The following is a 25,185-nucleotide window of genomic DNA, read 5'->3' on the forward strand; positions in this document are numbered from 1 at the left end:
CATTCATTTGATTCACAAATTCTTACTTACACTAAGTCTTTAACATGGAATAAAAGAGGTATAAGTGTAAATAGGCACTAACCTCTTGTAGGGCAGAATTTTCCCAAGCTGGACTTTACTTTCTTTCCTTTTTTAGGCTGCCCAGAGTTTCATTAGAGTGTGTGGATAAATTTTTGTGAAGGTGACTTAGGGTTTAGTAGTGGAATTTCATGGGAAATGGAAGTAATTAAAGGAAATTTTCATGGAGGGTTATGGAGGAGAGGTCACGGCTTGAGGAAGAAGAAGAAGAGCATAATTTTTTTGGTCTTCTTTTGTCTCTTTTATTAGTTAATTAGATGGTTGTTTAATTATGATTGGAGGGAGCTTTTAAATGACATCATAATATGTCATAAATGAGCCTTTTATCTCATTTTCTATTCTTTACTTCTCTACTTATTTTCAATTTAATTTTTAGCAATATTTATTCACATTTTATGTCATAATAATTATTTACTCAACTGGACAAGTCGGCCAAAAATTGTCTCTGAAGGCGAAATGACCAAAATGCCCTCTGTTTGGCTTAACGGGTCAAAATTGTCTGTACCGATTGAAAATTTTTTCTAAATTTTCTTGGCATTCTAATGCCATAGGAACCTCAATGACCCTTCTCTAGAGTCCCAAAAATTATTTTATGAATTTTTACCCGGGTCTAGGGCTCCTAGTTGCGAGAACCGCAACTTCCCTCTGGGTTACCCATCGCTTGGGCACCGGCTCATTTAACTTGGTTGTATTTTATTTCTAAAATTTTTTCTAAATTTTTCTTATTAATATTTGAGTTAATTATGGTCCCTCACTTTAGTTTAAATATTTTTCCGGACATTCTAACTGTCCGGACCGACACCGGTCACCGGAACAGTAGCATGTACGGAGTTACTACCGGGAGGGTGTTACAAAAAAGATAGCTTTTTGTTAATGAAGAAGATATCTTTTTGTTAATTAACTCAATTTGTCTTCTTTTTAACTCTTTCTTATCTCTTCTTAATTGGTTGTTGAATTCCTATTGGTTAGAGAATTTTATGATGTCATTAATTTCATTTAATTTTTTTCTTTTCTTTTCTTTTCTCTTCTTTTCTTATTTCCATAATTAAATTCATAAATTTTAATTTTATTTATTTTATGTATTTTAATCTCTCTTATTTTAATTGACATTCAGGTCAAATTTTAACTCTAGGGTTAAAATGACCAAAATGCCCTTATTATGCTTGTCGGTTTATTTTTGGTCTGTACCGATAATTAAATTCCCCTGAGTTTTCTTTGACCTTTTTGATATCATTTACACTTCAATAAACCTCTAATTAGGTCTCAAAAATTATTTCCTAGGGTTCCTTGTGGGTTTGGGGTCAGCAACTGCCTTCGCAGTCGCTTCCTAATCGGGTTGCCCATCGCTGTGACTCCGACTCATTTAACCGAGTCGTATTTCATTTCTTTTACTTTTCTTTAATATTTCTTAGTCTATATTTAGTCAATTTATGTTTCGTCACTCTAGTTTAACTGTAGTTCCAGACATCCTAACTATCTGGACAGACGTTAGTCACCAGAACAGTAGATTGTATAGACTACCTAAAGTGAGGGCGTTACAATTCTTCCCCTCTAATAAAAATTTAGTCCTCGAAATTTACTCAGTGTAAATAGTTGAGGAACTACACCTATCCTCTTTCATTTGTGTACAGGGTCTATTATTATATATACTAAAATATTAGAATGAAAAATATACCTCTGACAGCCTCTACCGGCTCTGGCTCCTCCTATGCCCTCATAGCATATACACGAGGTGCTACTCAGGCCTCGGGTCACTCAATCGTCTCAGAAGCCAGTCTCTGTGATATACTTGATGCCTCTAGCCTCGCAAGTTGTCTACCCCTCTGAGCTGCGGGGCCAGATCTCTCAGTCAGTGGTGGGGGAGTGGGAATACTCCGGTGGGGACAATCCCATAGGAAATTATCAGTAGCTCTGAATCGGAAGCATCCCCCAATCAACAATCAGCACTCTCCCTGGTGCCTCCTCTCACAGTAGGTACATAATGGTATAGAGGTAAATCCCTCTACTGCTGTGCCTAGAGAACTCCCCACTGATGCTCTGGACTATCCTCCTTTCTGAGTAAACTGAGACCCCTATCTCTGGCCCTGGCCCTGGGAAACCTTGGGCTTCTTACACTCAGAAACTAGTATATTGGACTGACTTTGTACAGAACTCCTCTTTCGTTATCTATCTCTCCTAGACTGCTCCTCATTTCGTACTCTCTCTACATTTAGTAATGCAGCCACTAGCTGAGAGAAATCCGTATACCCATGTGCCGTCACTATAATTCTGATGTTATCGTTCAATCCATCCTCGAACCTATGGCACCTTTCTACCTATGTAGGCATTACCTCCAGTGCATATCTACCCAGCCTCACAAACTCTCTCTCATACTCAAATACTGTTAACTGTCTCTGCCTCAAGGTTAGAAACACTCTCCTCCGGGCCTCTAAGTATATATGACTAATATACTTCTTTCTGAACTCATTCAGAAAGAAATCCTAAGTAAGCTCCATCGGCTGCATTGCTCTAGAAATCATATCCCACCACTGATAGTCTTCCTCCTGTAGTAACGACAAAGCGCACTCTAGCTACTGCTCTGGCGTACAATGTAACTGCTTCAGCACTCTCTCAGTCTACTCTAGCTAATGCTCAGAAGCGGATGGGTCATCTTTCTTCTTACCGATAAAGTCAATGGCCCCATATTTTCTTAACTTCTCTAGTGGGGACTGTTGTGTAGACTGTGAGGTGGCTTCCGATAAACTGGCGAAGCATCTGATTCATTTGCTCCAAAAATGCCTACTGTATTCTACTTGTAGCACCATGGGATGACTCTTCTCTCCTATCTCCTCCCTGACTATGGACAGGCATGTGGCTACCAATCTCCTCCTCCTCCACTGGTCTGTAAGACCCTTCCTCTGAAGGATCGGACTCCATCAATCCTATAAAACAAATAAAGAACATATCTGCATTAGTATCACCTCGACTCTTAAATAAGGGCTTATGCATGTTATGCACACTATATCCTTTTATCTACCTATGCCCAGGAACGCCTAAACCTTTTCTTTGAAACCAATAAATGTAACACCCCTCACCCGTCTACAGTGTAGCTGAGCATGGTGTGTTACATTCGGTGCCAAAACACCCTATTCTGTCTTGTCATGTACAATATTAGTTTAATTATATTATCTTATGTGTAAATTTTTTTTTATCACATTTCATTTTTATGGAGACCCAGACAGAGTCTCCTATGTTCTATTAGTGCATGGTGGTTTTCATGTTACCTGTTAAAACAATTCATATCCTTTACATCTACTCATTTATTATATTATTCCTCATGTTCATATCAATTTTCAAGAAAATAAAATACTGCATTGCATTCATATATATAAAATTCATATACAACAATTTACACTTTTATTTACAATCCAAAAATGGTTATGAGAATGTTCATGGAGGTTTTGGTTTTGGCAGGCGAAATGAGGAGGGAAAAAGCATCCTGGATTTTGCTATGGCATACGACCTAATACTAGAAAATACCTACTTTATAAAAAGAGAGTCACATTTAGTGACTTTCAAAAGTGGGCAACATAGAAGCCAAATCGACTTCCTCTTGACCAAGAAGACAAATAGAGCTCTATACAAGGATTGCAAGGTCATTCCAGGAGAAGCTTTAACAAGTCAACATTGGTTAGTGGTCTTGGATGTTAAGTTTAAGAACAATTCAACTAAGGTCAGAAGAAATAGTGTAGCTCGAACAAAGTGGTGGGAGTTCAAAGGAGTAAAGTAAGTGAAGTTCAAAAATGAGCTTCTCAAGTCCGAAGCATGGAAGCTGGATATGGAGGCCAATGATATGTGGATACAGATGGCATCAAAGATTAGAGAAGTAGCTAGAAAAGTACTTGGAGAGTCTAAAGGACATGGACCACCCTCAAAAGAGAGATGGTGGTGGAATGAGGAAGTACAAAAGGTAGTGAAGAGAAAAAGGGAATGGTATAAGAAATTACCTAAATGTGATAATAATAAGGCATATGAACAGTACAAAATAGCAAAGAAAAGGGGCAAAAAAGGCAGTTAGTCAAGCAAGAGCACAAGCCTTTGAAAAGTTATATGAGAAACTTGGAACTAAAGAAGGAGAGAAAGATATTTATAGATTAGCAAGGAGGAGAGAAAGGAAATGTCAAGATCTCAATCAATTTAGGTGCATTAAGGATAAAGAAGGAAAATTGTTGGTGAAAGATGAGGACATTAAAGAAAGATAGAGAAATTATTTTAATGATCTCTTTAATAATAGTCAAAATAGTAATAGCATGAATATAGACTATAGAACAATAGAAAAGAATGTGAATTATACTAGAAGGATTAGATCTTTAGAAGTAAAGAAAGCACTTAAGAGAATGAAAGTTGGTAAAGCCTGTGGACCCGATGCAATCAATTTGGCTTTATGCCTGGTCGTTCAACTATGGAAGTGATCTTTCTCATTAGAAGCTTGATGGAGAAATATAGAGATGTTAAGAAAGATCTATAGATGGTTTTTATTAATTTGGAGAGGCTTATGATAGTGTTCCAAGAGATGTCCTATAGAGTGTGTTAGAACAAAAGAGGGTATCTATTAGGTATATACAAGTGTTGAAAGATATGCATGAAGGAGCAACTACTATTGTGCGCACAGTGGGAGGGGACACAAGAGATTTGCCGATCTTAATTGGATTACACCAAGGATCAGCTATATGCCCTTACCTTTTTACACTAGTTTTAGATGAATTGACAAAACATATACAAGAGAGTATTCCTTGGTGCATGATGTTTGCGGATAATATTGTTCTGATAGATGAGACGCGAGAAGGAGTCAATAGAAAGCTAGAGCTTTAGAGAAGTGCTTTAGAGTCAAATAGCTTTAAGTTAAGTAGAACGAAGACAGGATACATGCATTTCAAGTTCAGTGAAGGCCAAACTGGTGATAGGGAAGGAGTTAGTTTGGATGGAGTGCTACTATCCCAAAGTAATCACTTTAAAGATCTCAGCTCAGTCCTTCAAATAGATGGGGGATGTGAGGAGGATGTTAGTCATAAGATTAAACCTGGATGGTTGAAGTGGAAACGTGTCATGAGAGTTTTATGTAATCGCAAGATTCCTAATAAGTTGAAAGGAAAATTTTACCGTATAGCCATACGACTGGCTATGTTATATGGTAGTGAGTGTTGGGCACTGAAGGAGTCATATGCGTCTAAGATAAGAGTTGCAGAGATGAGAATGTTAAGGTGGATGAGTGGCCATACTAAACTAGATAAAGTCCGTAATGAGAGTATTAGAGAAGAGGTAGGAGTGGTGCCAATTGAGGATAAGTTAAGAGAAGGGAGATTGAGGTGGTTTAGTCATGTGAAGCGTAGACATATGGAGGCTCCAGTTAGACAAGTAGAGCACATTAGGTTAGAGGATAGAAAGAAAAAAAGAGGTAGACCTAAATTAACTTGGAGGAGGGTAGTACAACATGACCTATAAGCATTACACATTTCTGAGGATTTAACCCAAAATCGTTTAGAGTGGAGAAAGCGAATCCATATAGCCAACCCCAAATTTTTAGGATGAAGGCTTAGTTGAGTTGAGTTGAGTTGAGTATTTACAATCCAAAAATAATTTACATCATTATTTAATTACATACAATACCAAAATGCAAAATCTAATATGTACTTGAGCCCTACCAAAACGGACTGCTGAGGTGACAATCTACCCTGTAGCAGATCTGATCAAGGACTAAGCTCTACTGCTGCTGTTGTGGGTCTCCTGTACCTACGCGATGGAAAAACCAACGCGCTAAGTATAATGCTTAGTGGTGCATAATATAAAGGAAAAATAATCTAAACAACTAAAATAATTATTCTACATATAATCTTATAATAAAATATAAAACATTATAAATTCATAGTCTTTTACGTGTTTAGAAAGCTTTGGAAGTAAATAAGTTAATCAAGATCTTTACTGTGCATGTACCTTATATTCAGTCTTATAAAATTTATATTAATGATTTTTTTTCATGTACTTATTCAAATTTTATGGCTTATTTCTTTTATTTGTGCCCAAGTAACCTATGACAGACTATAAAGATTGGATACATGGGAGTATACTAGTTAGACATCCCTATGTCTTCCCAGTATACAACAGTCATGTTAGGCACATGGTCAGCGGGCAGGCATAAGCCAGTAATAATGAAAATTGGCACTATGGCCATTGGGCAAGCATAAAGCCAGTAGAACAATCATCTTAGACATATGTTATTTGTCAATGATTATTCATGTGGTCAGTACTGCAATATGTAGTCCCTAATTGGTATACCAATCAATCCAAGCTATATAAATGAGTGTAGGTGTACTTTGGGCATAATGGTGTTATTTTATACTTATAGTTTCATTAATTTATGTTATTTTTATGCTTAACAACTTATTCCATTTTGTTTCATATCATAGGCTAAGTTATTTTATGAACCTTCTCAAGGTCCAGAATTTGGCAAATTCTAGAGTCTATTGTTATCTAATTAATTGATCATGTTATAGTCATTTTTAGACCTAAGGTACTTCATAGAAGTTGTTACCCTATGTCTTATAGTCACTCAGAAATTTTTATTACAATTTTTCAAGTTTTTTACAATTAATTATGGCCAAATCACTGGCCTAGACTCATACATCCTGTTCTACCAGGACTCATGTTCAGATCAGAAAATTTGACTCCCATTTTAGCATTCTTATGTTCATAATTTGATGACCAAGTCTAAAACAAAGTTGGAGCCTTGTTTCGTAGGGTTCTAGATCAGTATGGCTCACCTAATTGGAGTTTTCTAGTAGGAGATATAGCTAAATGAGTGTTCTGGCGTCAAATGGTTCTTTTGAAAATTTCCAGAATTTATATGTTAATTTAACCTAGTCAATTGACCTATTTCCATTGGTTTCTGGGGTTGGGTCAAAAGACTAATTTTGTAGATCTATGTCTTATAGAAATTTTCCATTGGTTTCATTGAATTTGGGTTTTTGTATACCAAGCTATGGCTATTTTACCAAAACTGGTCAGGTGAGCTCTAGTCCAGGAAATTCTGGGCAGAATGGTGCAGGTTAGTTTGGTGTCCTAAATTGAGCGAACAATTTCATTTGGTTTGAGACATTTCTGGGCTTGGTGTTTTCAATGAAAGTTGTAGTCCTATGCCTAAGCTTTTCAATGGTATAAAATTCAGGTCATTTGGACCTGTCTAGAGGGAGTTATGGCCTGTTCATTTGGTCATTTTTTTGGGTTCAGTGTTTGGATATCCGGATTGGGACAGTAAATTAACCAAGATTTTGACAGAATTTGGGCAAAGTTTCTTCATGAAAATTGGGGAATTTTGTCTTAGGTTTCATCTCCAATTAGCCTCACACCAATTGGAGCAACAAAACTCTAGTTATAACTCAAACAATACACTAGACTCAAAGGTCCGAATTTTCTGCATAAAAATCAACACTCCCAAATTCAATTCTTCCAACACCACAAACTTCATTTGATATACATTGTGCTTCTAATGGTCATTAAATCATCTCAACATCATTAATTTCAAGTCACACATCAATTTCCCCAAAGTTATGTCAAAAACCCTAACTCACATTCCTTAATTCATATAAACACATGCCAATCAATTTGTTCATCATAATTACTCATCAATATCACTAATAAACACAACTAATTTCATCAAAACCATCAAACCACAACTCTTATCATGGCTACTAAAATTTAGTAAGTTCCTATCCCTATGAATTTCTTTAAATTTCATATCAATCTAACTTATTTTAGCAAGCTTGTCATGCTTAGAAAAGAAATAGAAGTGAATTAGTGCACTAACCTCTTTAAGCAATTCTTGAACTTACTCAATCTTTGGAATTTCTTCACTTTTTGATCATCAAAATATTCCTCTTGATGTGGGGATTAATTTTTGTGAAGGGTGTTTAGGGTTTTAGGTAGAGAAAGCTTAGGAAAATTGAGCTTAAAAAAAATGGAGAAGGTTTCTTGGCTATGGTGGCGGCAATATGGAGAAGAAATGAAGAAGATAGCTTTTTGTTAATTAACTCAATTTATCTTCTTTTTAACTCTTTCTTATCTCTTCTTAATTGGCTGTTGAATTCCTATTGGTTAGAGAATTTTATGATGTCATTAATTTCATTTAATTTTCTTCTTTTCTTTTCTTTTCTCTTCTTTTCTTATTTCCATAATTAAATTCATAAATTTTAATTTTATTTATTTTATGTATTTTAATCTCTCTTATTTTAATTGACATTCAAGTTAAATTTTAACTCTAGGGTGAAAATAACCAAAATGCCCTTATTATGCTCATCGGTTTATTTTTGGTTTGTACCGATAATTAAATTCCCTTGAATTTTCTTTGACCTTTCTGATGTCATTTACACTTCAATAAACCTCTAATTAGGTCTCAAAAATTATTTCCTAGGGTTCCTTGGGGGTGCAGAATCGCTTCGCAATCGCTTTCCCAATCGGGTTACCTTCTTTGTGACTCTAGCTCGATTAATCGAGTCGCATTTCTTTTACTTTTTTTTAATATTTCTTAGTCTATATTTAGTCAATTTGTATTTGCTCACTCTAGTTTAACTGTAGTTTCAAACATCCTAGCTGTCCAGATAGACGTTAGTCGCCGGAATAGTAGAATGTACAAACTACCTAAAGTGATGGCGTTACACTCACTGGGTTGATGGATGAAGGCCTATCTATGATGGCAACACTGGGTGGAGAGAAATCTATCAAGGGTACCAGTGGAGTGCCAACTTAACTCTAGCTGTGAAAGTTCAATTACATTTAACAATAGAGCTTAAAAGGTATTTCTTGTTGGCCTAAAGTTTCATTATTTCAAGGATTTTAGCCCTGCTAGAGTAATTTCCTATGAGCAAAGCTAAATGGTAGCAACAAGTGAGATCTTGGTGAAGTACGTGTGTGCTTTAGGTGTCGAAGTTGAATGAATGGTATATTTGGGTAACTAGGTTGAATAGTAGTGTATTCTTGGATCTTGGAGAGAGCAAAGGTGTGTTAAAAGGTTGAGGTGCAATCAAGCTTTCCTAGAAGGTATTGATTGTTTCTATGATGTGGCATGATTTCTCTAAATGTGGTAAAGTTTTTATGGTTAAAACTAATACAAGTGGACTAAATCTTGGTACCATGAAGTAAAGTTGTGCTTTTGAAGTGTTTGTGCAAGTCTAGTGGTAGCTTTCGTACAAGATGTAGTTGAATATAGTTGAGAAATAATGAAAGGCATTATAGTATTGTGAAATGAGAAATTAATTGGTACAGTTGTGCAAAATATTTTTATAATTTGTCTATAATAGGCAAATAGTAAATATTTGCATTAGCATCACAAGTCAGAATTATAGCAATTTGGTCTAGAATTTCTCAAGAAGCAGTATCAGTTTATGCTGCAGTGAGTAAGAAAATTGGTGTTATAAAGCGCATTTTAATGCTACAAAAATTTTGGTAACATGTCCTCATATAATTTGCTTTGCCAAAATTTTCTTGACATTTCAAGGTCACAATAAAGTTCACAGACCATAGAAATTAAAGATGTTGTTCAAGGTCTACAAGATCTTTGGTCACACAGTACAAAGGATCATCATGCGATCAATGGTTTTTTTTTTTCTCAACATTAAAGGTCCAAAAAAATTCACAGAGGCTCAAATTCACAAGTACCATCAAGCATCACATGGTACAGTCAAGAATCATGTTGTATAGTATTAATCAAAGGTGCATTATCCAAAATATTTTGATGCCCATGTTCATTAGTTTTTATCAAATGTATGTTATTCGAAAAATTTCTTATGCTCAAATTTCATCATTTCCATCAAAAATTCATTATTTGAAACATTCCAATACCCGAATTCATTAATTTTGTTCATGGTCATTACTTGCAAAGTTCTGATACTAAAAAAATTCATAAAATTTCATCAAATTCATCAATGAATCATTACCTAAAAATTTTTTGATACTCGTAATCATGCAATTTGTTATCAATGTCACCAATTTTTTTAGTTGTTCATTACCCAAAAATTATAACACATCAAAAGCCACTAAAATTTTCAAAGAATACAGAATTTCTCTTGCGCTTTCTCTTTTCCTTTCTTTTTCCCTTCCTTTTCTTTCTTTTTCCTTCTCTTTCCTTTCCTTTCCTTTCTTTTCTTTTCTTTTCCTCCTCTTTCTTTTCTTTCCTTTATTTTCTGCTCCCTTGCTTGTGTCATTGTCCTCCTTCCTTCACTAATGTCAATTTTTCTCTCCCTCCTCCTTCCTTACCGTCACCAATGTAGGGTCTTCCTCCCTTGTGTGCCTCCAATCTTAGTGGTTTATGGGTTTGGAGTTAGTGAGTTCTTGATTTGAGCGAGAAAATTTAGGAAAATTGAGAGGAAAATTGTGGTTTATTGTGTTTAATTTGAGAGAAAATTGGATGAGAATTGAGAAAAAAATTGTGAAAGAGAGAGGGAGAGAAATTAGGAGAGAGGATTTGGTGTGCCTTAGTATGTTTGGGTGTCTATGTGAGTGTTTGGGTTTGATTGGATGGGAGAAATTAATTCTCTTTTGATTGGATGAAAGCGCTAAAGGGTCAGTTGTGATTAGGGTGAGTAAAAATATGAGATTGGGTCCATTTGGGTGAGAGAAAAAATAATTGACGGGATCTCTGAAAATTAAAATACCACAATTATTTTTAACTTTTAGGGTCATCTTTGAGTTAAGAGAAGAATTGGTCCATGGGTTGTGAGCTAAAAAATTGAGTGCTGAGTTTAAAAATAATAATAAAATAAAAGAGTTGAGAGAAGAGCTTAGTCTTTAAAAAAAAATGCAAAGCTAAATTTTATTAAATAAATTTTGACTGGCACATTGCTAGTTAATTTTTTTATTTAAAAAAAAAAAATAAAATGTTCTCCTACTTGATTTGTTGGGTAAAATTTTTACTACACCATTATTGCCAATTTTATTCAATAAATTAAGTTGTTCAAGAATATCTCCATGGAAGCAAGTCAACAAGAGCAATGCCGAAAGTAATAGAATTTCAAGTACAGTTCAAGTCAAGTAGCCATGCAATCACCAAGGTGACATTTAATTTTTCTCTGCATGTGCACAGCCTAAATTCTCAAACTATACACATAGGGGGCATTTGTTTAAACCACAATATTATTTTAATATTTTTGGGTCCCACTCAATTAATGGGTCTAAGATATTAAATTAAATTGCTTATTTAATTTGATGTGACCGATAGTTTAAGCTGGTAGAAGACTAATAGTCAATAAGTATTAATTATTTGGAGCTAGAACCAATTAAATAATTACCTACATAAGTGAGTAGTTATTTAATCAAAGAGTAGTTTCAGGTATTTGGTATCTTCAAAAATCTATCTACAAGAGATAGTGGATGGTGGTTTTCCTAAAAGCAAGCTCAATCAATAAGGTGGTTTAGTGGTTGCAACAAATGAAAAAGTGGTACATCATTTATGGATAGGGTGTTACAGGTGGTTATTTGGTTGCAACAAGTGGAGGCAGTGGTACAAAGTAATGGATAGATAAAATCACGTGATTTTTGTTGGAGAAAACTTGGTGCAACAATTGAATCAAGGTGCAGAAATTGATGCATAAAGTTAAAATACTATATAATTATTTATTGTTGCAACAAACTTGGCCACCAAGCAACTTTGTCTATATAAGTAGATTATATGCTGGACTTCATTTCAAGAGATAGCCAATACAACTCTCAAAAACAAACAGTCACAATTACTTTTATTTTTTCTAGTTCAGCCCTTTTTTTTACATTTCAATAATCATTTACTTTTTCAGTCTAGCATCAGTTTCAATTCCAGCCATTTATTGTCAATTCAAGCGAGCAATTTATATTTCTTCTGCAAATATTTCAATTCTTATAAGCAATTTCTTTAGTTTTCGATCAATTTATAGCTTTTCTATTCATATTTTAATTCCTGCAAATCTGTTTTTAATTTTTAATGTTAATTTACATTATCTACACATATTTACATCTTAGCAATGAGCCCATTTAATTTCAAATGCTCAACCTACATATCCTGCCAACGATTTCTTCAAGCAACCAATTCTTTAATTTTCTCAAAGTGATCATTTACTCTTTTTTTGCGCAAACTTACTTTTCACAAGCAATCAATTTACTTTTTCTGCAAAGTTAAATTTATATTTTTTGCACAAATTTTAAATTTTTTTTTTTATCAAAGTGATCAATTTACATTTTTTTTTGCACATATTTAATTTTCTCAAGTGATCAGTTTACTTTTCAGTACAACGATCACTTTACTTTTTAATGTAAATATTTACATTTTTCGCAATTATCAATTTACAATTCTCAAGCACAAATTTACTTTTCAATGCATAAGCCTTCCTTTACTTTTTCAAGAGTAATCAACTTCTTTCTCAAATTTCTCAAAATTGAGCAAATAGAGATCCTGACGAAACTCATACTAGTGGAATTAGGGAATCTAAGAGAAAATTCAGTCATTTATTTTTTGCCAATCATTTTGATTAGAAGTTAGATCGATATGACCACATTCACGATTGGGATCATACGCGTCCTTGGCACGTCCGCAATTCAATTGTCTTGTGTGAAAAAGGCTATACATGTTTTTAATATGTGTAAATTGAGTAAAATTAATTTTATGAAAACAATATTAATATTAATAATGATGACGACAAGAATTTTTTTTTACTTAAAAATATAAAATAATATAATTTTTCAAAAGATAATATTTTAGTTATATTTATGTGAGATTATACTTTAAATTAATATTTTTTTTATTTTAGTTAGTTATTATATTCATGTTTTTAATTTTAATTTGATTTATTGAATTAATTTATGATTAATATTTAATTAAAATAAAATTTTCAATAATTTAAAATTAAAAATATGAAATTTATTTATTAATAAATATTAGCTATGTCATAAGTGATATTAAAATATTGTTTAGATTGTAGAGGCTTTTTTTTTTAAATTTGAACTAAAATTAGGAATGGTATTGAGTCAGAGATTTATGTGTACTTGACTTCATCTAACTCTAACTCTAATATGATGGGTTTGGTAATATATAATCGAGTTTAAGATGGATACGGGTTTAAGATTTAATATTCGTGATGGATTCGGATTGGGTTCAAATTTTACATGGTGTATCCGTTAACAAAACTATTTAGTTAAATAATTAATTAAATGTAAAATATGTTTTTAGTTGTAATATTTGTAAATTTTACATATTATATTTTAAATAAATAGAATTTATATTTTATAGAGTTGTTAAATTTTTAAAATATAAATTATTATTAAAAAATATATTTTTATATAAATTTTTAATTAAAATATATAAAATTTAAAAAATTTAGATATTTTTTAAATAATAATAATAAAATTGAAATAGATTTAAATAGTTTAAAATAAATTTTAATTAAATCTATAATAAATTTAAATATTAAGAATATTAATTAATTAAAATTTGGATAAATTATTTTCACTGTATCCTACCGATTGTGATCCTAATGATAATTAATCATATAGGAAATGTGTTTCCTTTTATTTTTAAATAGACGGCTAAATATCTCAACTCTGTGGGGGAAGTAAACAAACAAGTTTGTGAGGGTCTGGTCCCTTCGGATAAAATCGTGGAGTGGTCCATGAAGAAAAAATCATAAAATGGAATAGGACGTGCTTGTTTGTAGGCCTTCCCACTTGGAGAGTTAATGGACCCTACTAGGATAATGTTCAAACACGTGTATTAATAATATATCCCCAGTTCATAAATATTTTATTAGGTAAATTACTTTTTAATTTTAAATAATGTCATAATTAATACTTTATTCCTCACTTTTTAAAAATCAATGATTTGGCCTCTTTTAATTTTGATTTCGTAAAAATGAAAAATCTTTCTATCAATAATCATCTTTAATTATGCTAAATTTTCACTACTCCCAATCTTTTCTTGGTAACCAAAAAGAAAGTTTAATACACTCCAAATCACAATCTTAGCTAACTTTGCGACAACCCACTTACTCAAATCAAAATCCTCATCTCATCCATTAGACCCATCTCCTTATCTCTGTTATTTCACCGCGTTATAAACCCCCAGACCTACGCAAGCCATTCGATCCTTTTGTTTAATGGCCACATCCAATAACAGCAGTGACAGCAAGTCCTCGACCGATAGCAGGGGGGATTTAGGTTTAGATGCAGATTCATACGACAGGTGAGACCTGTAGTACCCAGTCATTGCCCCCACCTGATTGCGATTCAGATGGTGACTGCAAGTTCCTGACCACAACCCTACCCTTTCATGCACATCACTTTTGGCAACCTCACTCTTAAAAACCATGTTGCTTCAAAGCCCGCTCTCTCTGTTGTTCACCCTTTATCGTTGTTGTGCTTTTGTAAAATTAAGCTTAAGAATTTCTCACTCCAAACGGCCCTCATCCTCTTCATTCCCCATAAGAACAATCACTTCCCTAAGGCACAAACTCAAACCCTTGTGGTTACTGATAGAGTTAATCATATATCTGTTATTATAAATCTGTTATATTTATCTAATTTACCAGCTCATGTATATCCTGTATAAGATAACATTATATCTGTAACAATATCCAGCTCATGTATATCTTATGTAAGCTAATATTATCTCTATAACAACCTACTGTATTTAAGCAATCCTTTTAGTAATGTAAATACCAGTTCTGCAACATTGTGCTTCTTCATGCTATCAGAGCCTTCTTTGCCTTCCAGCTCTTCTTGGAAAAAAAAAATGGTCACATCTAATGCCTTAATCTCTTCTTTATCCACTTCAACCATTTCTTCTCCACCAAATATTGCTCAATATCTCCCTATCAAACATACTTCCACCAACTACTTACTCTGGAAAAATCAAATCCTTCCCATTCTATATGGCTATAGTCTTACTTCCCACATTGATGCTAATGCTACCCCACCAGTCCAACGCACTGCTAACAATCTCCCAATCCAAATTATGACTTGTGGTTCAGGCAGGACCAGCTCGTTCTCAGCTAGTTGTACTGCTCCATCTCTGAGACACTACTGCCGCAAATAATTGGTATACCTACTGCTCGAGAAGTATGGCATAAGTTGGCAGCCATATTCTTTGCTGGGTCAAGAACACAAGTTTTACAACTGAGAAAACAACTAAAATACCTTAAGAAAGGTAGTGAGTCCATTGATGATTGTATGAAAGAGCTAAAAGCATTTCTGATAAGCTTTCTATGCTCCAAAGTCGTGTCACTGAAGATGCTCTTGTGAATGATATTTTAGAGGGCCTTGACTCATCTTATCATCCTTTTACCCTAGCAATTAAGGCTTGCTATGTCCCAATTACCTATGATGACCTTTATGCTTTACTGCTTAGCGAGGAGGCTCAATTGAAAATGGATTCTTTATCCATTGACAGTGTTCCACCGATAGCCCACTATGCTCATAAAACTAGAGGAGGAAAATCAGGCCGAGGACGTGGACGCAACAGTTCAACCAATCAATTCTCTCAATCTCGCCATCCATCTGCCATCACCTATCACAATTGCAATGGAACTGGCCATATTGCGCACCAATGCCCTTCGCCACGCACCGCCTCCTACTCCACCAACAATCTGAACCAACACCAGCCTTCCATAAATTTTGCCGCCACTCGGTCCTCCCCACAGCAGACTTGGACATTGGATTCTAGTGCAAACTATCATCTTACCTCTAATGTCAGAAATCTTACTCATTCTGCTCCGTACCATGGCAATGATGAAATTGTTATCGGAAATTGTAATACCATCCCTATAACTCACACTGGTTCCTCTCTCATTCGCTCTTCTCATCATTCTTTTTCTCTTCAAAATGCTTTATGTTCCCCTGTTATTCATCGCAATTTAATTTCTGTGAATGCCTTTGCTAAACAAAATAATGTTTCTATTGCATTTTATCCTAATTATTTTCTTGTGAAGGATATCCTCATGAACAAGATTCTGTTCCGAGGCTAGAGTAAAGATGGTTTGTACCACATACCTCTGCAAGTTCTTCCACTAGTGTCTCCAGAAGTCAATACTGTCAAATTCAACACATGGCATGCTAGGCTCGGACATGCTAATTCTTGTTTTGTTAGCAAAGTTCTTCATTCAATTAAATTGTCTTATGTGTCTTCGTTTAAGTTCCCTTGTCATGCTTGTCATTTAGGGAAAATGCACAATTGCCTTTTCCTGAGTCTAGTGTAAAGGTTAATAATCCATTGGAACTCATTTGTTCAGATGTTTGGGGGCGAGTATCAAGCTTTAACTTCCTATCTGAGAGATAATGGTATTACCCAACGAATATCATGCCCGCATACCCTTGAGCAAAATGGTTGTGCTGAATGTAAACACTGCCATATCATTGAGACAGGTCATGCCTTGTTGTTTCATGCCAATGTCCCTACCAAATACTGGAATTTTGCCTTTGATAGTGCAGTTTATGCAATTAATATATTACCTTCAACACACAATACTATCACTACTCCATATGAACTTTTATTTGGCAATACACTTAACTACAATGACTTACATGTGTTTGGTTGTTTGTGCTACCCTTGGCTTAGTCCCTATGCTAAAAATAAGTTACCTCCTCGCTCTAGTCGATGTGTTTTTTTGGGATATAGTAAGCTTTATAAAGGGTACTTCTGTTTGGATGTTCTTAGTGGTAAATTATTTGTCTCACGCCATGTTTACTTTTCTGAACAGGATTTCCCGTTCTCATGGCAAGATGATAGTTTGGTCATTCGTAATTCTGTCCATGTGTCCAGTCCAGCTCCATCAGCACCGCAAGTCCCAATTGCCCTTCATGCTTCTCCTATCCCACATCAAGATGGAGTTTTGGGACCCACTCCCTATGCTTCACACCAAAATGGAGTTTTGGGCCCACCTCCACGTGCCTCACCAAAACCATGCCACCTTCTACCTCATCCATGCACTAACAACCATCTTTCGTCACCCATATCTCATCCACCAATAACCTTATCTCCACCAACAGAAACACACACCAATGCATTGATCCCTTGCCATTAACCAACAAACCAGAATCCTAGTCCCAACGAGATCTCTCTAGTTGGTGATTTATCCTCTCCTTCTTCCCAAATGGATCACCCTTCATCATCGTTGCCTCAACCATAAATAAAACCATGCCTAGCTGTCTGTACCCATCCCATGACAACAAGATCACAAACTGGTTCTCTGAAACCCAAAACTTATTTTGTTGTGCCCTCCCATCCACTTATTCCCACCTCCTACCTTGAGGCATCCAGAAAAAAAATTGGCGAGAAGCCATGACAGAAGAATTAAATGCCCTCCTTCAAAATGGCACTTGGGAGCTTGTTCCTCGCTCCCTTGCTCATAATATTATCGATTGCAAGTGGGTCTTCCACATCAAGGAGAAGCCAGATGGAAGCATTGATCGCTATAAGGCACATTTAATTGCCAAGGGATTCCACCAACATCCAGGTGTTGATTTTCTCGATACTTTCTCTCCTATTGTTAAACCAACTACAATAAGAATTCTCCTTTCTCTTGCTGTATCTTATGATTAGCTGATTCCCCAACTAGACATCTCCAATGCATTCCTCAATGGTGACTTGGATGATACCATCTTCATGGAGCAACCTCCAGGTTTTATGGATCCGAATAAGCCACACCATATTTGTAGACTCAAAAGATCACTTTATGGACTTCGTTAGGCTCCCCATCAATGGCACAAAAAATTAGTGCAAGTATTAGTTGATCTTGGTTTTCAACCTTCTGCTGCAGATTGTTCTCTTCTTCATTATCAACAAAATGGTATGAAGATTTATTGTATGATATATATGGATGATATCTTGCTCACTGGCACTAGTTCATCTTTTATCACTTCTCTTATTGCACCCCTGCAACAACATTTCAACGTAAGAAATATGGGTAATGTTGACTATTTTTGTAACACCCTCCTCAGTAAGAACTTCAGACATTCTCATCGTTCGGTGGCCATGTCGGTCCCCATAGAATGTCCGGAAAAATATTTAAACTAAAGTGAGGAACTATAATTAACTCAAATATTAATAAGAAAAATTTAGAAAAAAAATTTAGAAATAAAATACAACCAAGTTAAACGAGTCGGTGCCCTAACGATGGGTAACCTAATGAAAAGTTGCGGTTCTCGCAACTAGGAGCCCTAGACCCGGGGGAAAAATCATAAAATAATTTTTGAGACTCCAGAGAAGGGTCATTGAGGTTCCTATGGCATTAGAATTCCAAGAAAATATTTAGAAAAAATTTTTAATCGGTACAGACAATTTGGACCCGTTAAGCCAAACGGAGGGCATTTTGGTCATTTCGCCTTCAGAGACGATTTTTGGCCAACTTGTCCAGTTGAGTAAATAATTATTATGACATAAAATATGAATAAACATTACTAAAAATTAAATTGAAAATGAGTAGAGATGAAAAGAAAAGAAAAATAAAGAAAATTAGGGATAATGACATCACATGATGTCATTATCTTACTCCCAACCAATCGCAAGTTAACAAGCATTCTTAAAACACTTAAAAGAGTCAAAATAGACCAAAAAAATTCTGGTCTTCTTCTTCTCCTTCAGCTAGCCGAAACCCTTCTCCCCTCTCCCTCCATTGATTCTCAACCAAAGCTCCCTTTCTCTCTTTGTTTCACTACTAAACCCTAGACACCTTTCATTAAAACTTGTCCATACCTCTTGAGAAAGTGTTTGGCAGCCTAGAAAAGGGAAGAAAGTGAAGTTTAAGTTTGGAAAATTCTTCCCTACAAGAGGTTAGTGCTTATTTATGCATATATTTCTTTTATTCCATGTTAGGGACTTGAAATTAATATGAAATTGTGAATTAAATGGACTAAAACTCATGTGTATGTATACCATGGAATTCGGCTGCCTAGTGAGGGTTATGACTTTGATGGTTTAGATGGGCTTAGAGTGGATTAGAGAGGGTGTTTAAAGTGTATATATATATATATATATATATATATATATATATATATATATATATATATATATAAGGAATGAAAGTGTTAACTAAGGTGTGTGGTGTGAATAATAATGGGAAATTAGGGTTTTGGGAGTGAAATTTGGACTTGGCTTATGAAATGATGAGTGAACATTCTAATGGTCAATTAGTGACCATTTGACGTAAGTTGACCATAATTTGAAGTGAACTAGAGTGTTACAAACCAAATTGGTAGGCTGCCTAGTGACAACAGCAGGTGAGGCTATGAGTCCAGCCTGTTTGGACTGCCATATCTTTGGTTGTGTAGGTTCAATTGGTATTTAGCCAATTGGACATGAAACTAGACACATAATGGCACAATTTTTCTGAAGAAACCATGCCCAAAAGACCAAAGCAAGTGGACCAAAAACTGGCCCCAATCTGGATACCCTGCAACCAGAATCTGCAGAATGACCAAATGAACAGTAATTGTTCATTTGGCCATAACTCATTGTAGAATGGGTCAATTGACCTGAAATTTTTACAGCAACAAGTTAAGATATAGACAAACAACTTTCATGAAGAACCATACCCCAAATTATGACCAGAACCTATCCAACAAGGTAGTGGCAGTCACTGTTCACTGCACTGTAGATATGGTCAATTCTGCAGTTTTGCAATCCGGCCAGCTGTGGTTCTTGGACCATAACTGGAGCTACAAAACTCCAAATGGAGTGATTCAAAAAAGGAAATTCAACTAGACAAAATAAGGAACAACTTTCATGTTTACCATTTCCTCAAATTCCCAATGTAACAGTCACTAATAGAACAGTAAAATTAGGGTACAAAAACTGAAAATTCTGCTCCCTTAGTTCTAAGCTTAAAAATGGTATTGGTGATTAATTCCAACAAGTTTTGAATGCAAAATGTGATACATTGGGGGTGTTAAAACCAATGTACCTATTTTCTATCCAAAAGTCAACATTTTTGTTGACCAATGAAGTGAATAGTGATACCAAAAATTAAAATTCAAAAATTGAAGAATTCAAAAGTATCAAATGCCCTAGTATACCTAACAAGATTGGTTTGGATAGTTTGGCATGCCAATAGGGTTCAGCTAGCAGTACTGCACATGGCATTATGCCATTTTGTGATTTCATAGCTTTTGTCCATTCTGACATTGTGTTGATATTTGGCCTTGTGCCTATGGTCATTACAGCTTATTAGCTGCTCTGTTGCACACCGGGAGATACATATGTGACCGATGGTGTGACGGCCCGAGGTACTAGATACCCAGTGCCAGTTTACCCGTTTATCCAGTCCAGTCGTTCAGTATAGGTTACTTGGGCAACCAAAAGAATGAAAGTGGATAAAGTTAACGAAATAAATGATTATAACAAGTATAAAACCAGTAAAACATCGATACATTCAATACATATTTATTTTCTGTTATTTCCTTTTATTTTATTATTGCACCACTAAGCATTGTTGCTTAGCGCGTTGCTTTTGCCACTTGTAGGTTCTGGAGATACTGATCGAGAGCCCAGTAGACCACAGACTGGGTGAGTCCATCCTGCAGCTCTGCATAGTGTCCGTGTCACCTCACCATCTTCAGTGCATTGGTAGGACACTAGGTTTCATTTTGATATTTTGTAACTAATTTTTATTTTCTCATATGTAATTGAACTTATGAAATGTATTTTGATGTTCATGTAAATAATGAGAATTGTGTTTGTGAATGGAAAAGTGAATGTTTATCTGTGGTTTATACATGATTATCACATGAGATGAATGATTGAGAAATGAAATTGAAAAATGTTGAGATTTTGATATTGGAGTTTGAGAGGATTGAATATGATTATTGGAAGTGTTTTTCACAGGTTCCGAAGAACTGTTTTCTCCATTTTTAGCCAGATCACGGATTTTCTATAAAATTTTCGGAACCTCAAATAAATTAAAATTTCAACAAATGACTTAAATAGATTATATTTCACAAATTATGTTAAAAATTATGATGAAAAATTAATTAAGATAAAATAGAGTATTTCGGTACACCGTGTGACATAGCTTACTCGGATATACTGTAGACGGGTAAGGGGTGTCACATTTAGTGGTATCAGAGCACAGTTTAGGCGTTTCTGGGCCTAGATTGAGTCCATACCATGCATTGCATTTGTAAGAGTCGAGGTGACACTAATGCAGATCTGTTTGTCTTTCTTAGTTTGAATAGGATATGGACCCTACATCACAGAGAGCAGTTGAGGAGGAAGTGGAGAGTCATGCTCCACCTGCAGCAGCTGAGACTTGGGGTATGGGAGAACCTGCTCCGCCACTCAAGCGAGCACCTTTCGGCCTCCACAGCCATGTTCCAAAGAAATGGCCGAATTCTTGAACAAATGGTAGGGTAATGCCAAGACTAAAGACCACCACCTCCACAACCAAAATCACACTGAAAAATTGAGAAAGTTTGGAGCGGTGGACTTCTTTGGCAAGAGAGAAGATGATTCTCATTGCGGTAGAATTGGTTGAATGTAATGAGCAGAGTTTTAAAACAACTCCACTGCACCCTAGAGCAAAATTTAGAGGCTGTTGTATCTCTGTTGCAAGATGATGCATATGAATGGTGGGATATAGTATCCAGTGAAGTGTAGGCAGAAGTTATAACTTGGGACTTCTTCCTCTCCGAATTTAAGAAGAAATATGTGGGTAGTGTATACCTGGAAGAGAGAAGAAGAGAGTTCATTAATCTGAGGCAGAGACAGCTGTCAGTGGCCGAGTATGAAAAGGAATTTGTCCGATTAAGCCGCTATGGAAGGGAGATAGTCCCTAATGAGACCGAAAGGTGTAAGAGATTTGAAGAAGGATTAAATGATAATATAAAGATCATGATCACTGCCTTGGGAATCACCGACTTCACCAAGTTAGTGGAAGCTGCAATAAAGGTTGAAAAGGTTAGAATAAGTGAGCAGACTAGAAGGGAGAGACAACAGAAGAGGGGCCCAGGTCAGTCTAGTTCATCTCCTGCATTTGGGAAGAAGTTCAAGGGTCCACCTGCACAGAGTTTAGGTCAGCCACAAGGTCGTGGTCGCCTCGGGGCCTGGACCACAGTTTACCCCTAGGAGAGGTCAGTCCACACCATCGGTGGGCAGCTCTCCAGGGATGGGGTTCAGGGGACCGGCCCCAGTATCTTCTGCGTGTCCACATTGTTTGAAATGGCATAAGGGGGAGTGTTGGAGAGTGACTGGTGCCTGCTTAAGGTGTGGGTCAACAGAGCATCAGTTGAAGAACTGTCCACGCAGAACTACTACAGCTGCTCCAACACAAGCGCATGCACTGCTCTGCATCACAAAGGGGTAGGAAATCGCAAACTGACGCAGATGGGACAATCACAGAGGCTGCATCTAAGCGGCCAGAGAGGCCGATAATGCACCACCCGCGAGCCTATGCCATTAGAGCCCAGGAGGAGCAAGATGCCCCAGACGTCATCAGGGGTACGTTCTCCCTCTACAATACACCTGTGCATGCATTGGTGGATCCAGGATCCACTCATTCATACATCTGCATCAATCTACCCGTAGAAAGGGGGATACTAGTAGGGGTGAGTGACCAAGACATTCTGGTCACTAATCCATTGGGCCACAGTGTGGTAGTGAACAAAGTGTACAAGGGTTGCCCGTTAAGGATTCAGGGGTATGAATTCTTGGTAGACCTGATTGAGTTGCCTTTCCATGAGTTTGACGTGATTTTAGGAATGGACTGGTTGTCACGTCATCAGGCAATAGTTGATTGCAAATTGAAGATAATTTCTTTGAAAACTTCTGAGGGTAATGAGATCACAGTTGTGGGGGAAAGGACAGATTTCTTGTCCAATGTCATCTCAGCCACAGTTGCAAGAAGAATATGAGAAAAGACTGTGAAGCCTATCTAGCACATGTGGTGGATACTAGGCAGGCTAAGCCAGATCTGTGTGACATACCCACAGTAAGAGACTTTCCAGATGTATTTCCTGAAGAATTGCCTGGTTTGCCACCAGAAAGGGAAGTCGAATTTGCTATTGAGACGCTGCCGAGTACAGCACCCATTTCTATTGCTCCTTATAGGATGGCACCCACTGAATTGAGGGAGTTAAAAACTCAGTTGCAAGAGTTGCTTGATAAGGGGTTCATACGCCCCAGTGTGTCACCATGGGGAGCTCCAGTGCTGTTTGTAAAGAAGAAGGATGGGACTTTGAGGCTTTGCATTGATTACCGGCAGTTGAATAAAGTGACTGTGAAGAACAAATATCCGTTGCCTAGAATTGATGATCTGTTTGATCAGTTGAAGGGAGCAGGAGTATTTTCTAAGATTGACCTTAGATCAGGGTATCATCAGTTGAGGGTGAAGGATGTAGATGTGCCAAAGACTGCATTCAGGACCCGGTATGGGCATTATGAGTTCCTAGTGATGCCCTTTGGCCTAACAAATGCACCAGCAGCATTCATGGACCTTATGAACCGTATCTTCCATCCATACTTAGATCGGTTCATAGTGGTTTTTACTGATGATATTTTTGTGTATTCCAAGACTAGGGAAGAACATGATGAACATTTGAGAATTATTTTGCAAACCCTGAGAGCAAAGAAGCTGTATGCTAAGTTGTCTAAGTGTGACTTCTGGTTGAATGAGATTACATTCCTTGGACACATAGTGTCAGTTGATGGGATTAAGGTGGATCCCAAGAAAATAGAAGCAGTGATGGAATGGAAGCCTCTCAGGAATACAACTGAGGTCAGAAGCTTCTTGGGGCTAGCTGGGTATTATAGAAGATTTGTGAAGGGATTTTCCTTAATAGCAGCTCCAATGACCAAGTTGTTACACAAGAATGTCAGATTTGACTGGAATGACAAGTGTCAGACCAGTTTTGAGAAGTTGAAGGCTATGTTGACAGAGGCACCAGCAGCACACAAGGTCGTGAAATGACTTTGTGGTCTACAGTGATGCCTCTCATAATGGGTTAGGGTGTGTATTGATGCAAGAGGGGAAGGTGGTCGCTTATGCTTCCAGGCAGCTAAGGCCACATAAACAGAATTACCCTACCCATGATCTAGAGCTTGCAGCAATTATCTTCGCACTGAAGATATGGAGGCATTACTTGTATGGTGAAAAGTGCTACATTTACACGGACCACAAAAGCCTGAAATACTTACCAACCCAGAAGGAGCTCAACCTTAGACAGAGACGATGGATTGAGTTCCTGAAGGACTATAATTGTGTAATTGACTACCATCCTGGGAAGGCAAACGTAGTTGCTGATGCTTTGAGCAGAAAATCCATCACAGCTTTGAGATCATTGAATGCCCGTCTAACTTTGATTCGAGATGGAGCTATTTTGGCTGAGTTGCAAGTGAGGCCAAACCTACTACAGCAGATTTTAGATGGGCAAAAGCCAGATGAAAAGTTAATGGCTATTATGAGCAAAATCTCAGAGGGAAAAGCAACTAACTATGAGGTGAAAGCAGATGGGTGTCTGTACTACAAAGGAAGACTGTGTGTACCAGATGATGGGGAATTGAAGGCCAGTATTCTAAAAGAGGCACACACCAGTGTATATGCTATGCATCCAGGAAGTACAAAGATGTATCATGATCTGAAGCTTCAGTATTAGTGGCCTGATATGAAGAAGGACATAGCTGACTATATGACTAAATGCTTGACATGTCAGTAAGTCAAGGTAGAACATCAAGTTCCATCAGGATTGCTACAGCCTATACGCATACCTGAATGGAAATGGGATCAGGTCACCATGGATTTTGTAAGTGGTCTACCTCTCACCCAGAAGAAACATGATGTAGTATGGGTGATAGTTAATAGATTGACAAAGTCAGCACACTTTCTGCCAGTTGGGATTGACTACTCACTGGAGAAGTTAGCAGAATTGTATATCAATGAGATAGTTAGACTACATGGAATTCCACTTTCCATCATATCTGATCGAGACCCAAGGTTTACATTGAGATTTTGGAAGAAGTTGCATGAGTCCTTGGGTGCACAACTCCACTTCAGCACAGCTTTCCATCCTCAGACGGATGGGCAATCAGAAAGAGTAATCCAGGTAAACAATTGAAACCAATGGAATTGATACAAC

The 25,185-nt window shown here is 36.4% G+C and overlaps 1 long non-coding RNA gene across 1 annotated transcript; it reads left to right on the forward strand.

Annotated features, from left to right (window-relative positions):
* The first annotated feature begins 13,670 nt into the window (after positions 1 to 13,670).
* Positions 13,671 to 20,829, forward strand: LOC131174146 (uncharacterized). The gene is made up of 2 exons (XR_009144386.1): positions 13,671 to 17,909; positions 20,581 to 20,829. It is a non-coding gene; the product is annotated as an uncharacterized LOC131174146 (long non-coding RNA).
* Positions 20,830 to 25,185: the final 4,356 nt, after the last annotated feature.

Source organism: Hevea brasiliensis, chromosome 15 (assembly GCF_030052815.1).
Source record: "Hevea brasiliensis isolate MT/VB/25A 57/8 chromosome 15, ASM3005281v1, whole genome shotgun sequence".
NCBI classification, from domain to species: domain Eukaryota; kingdom Viridiplantae; phylum Streptophyta; class Magnoliopsida; order Malpighiales; family Euphorbiaceae; genus Hevea; species Hevea brasiliensis.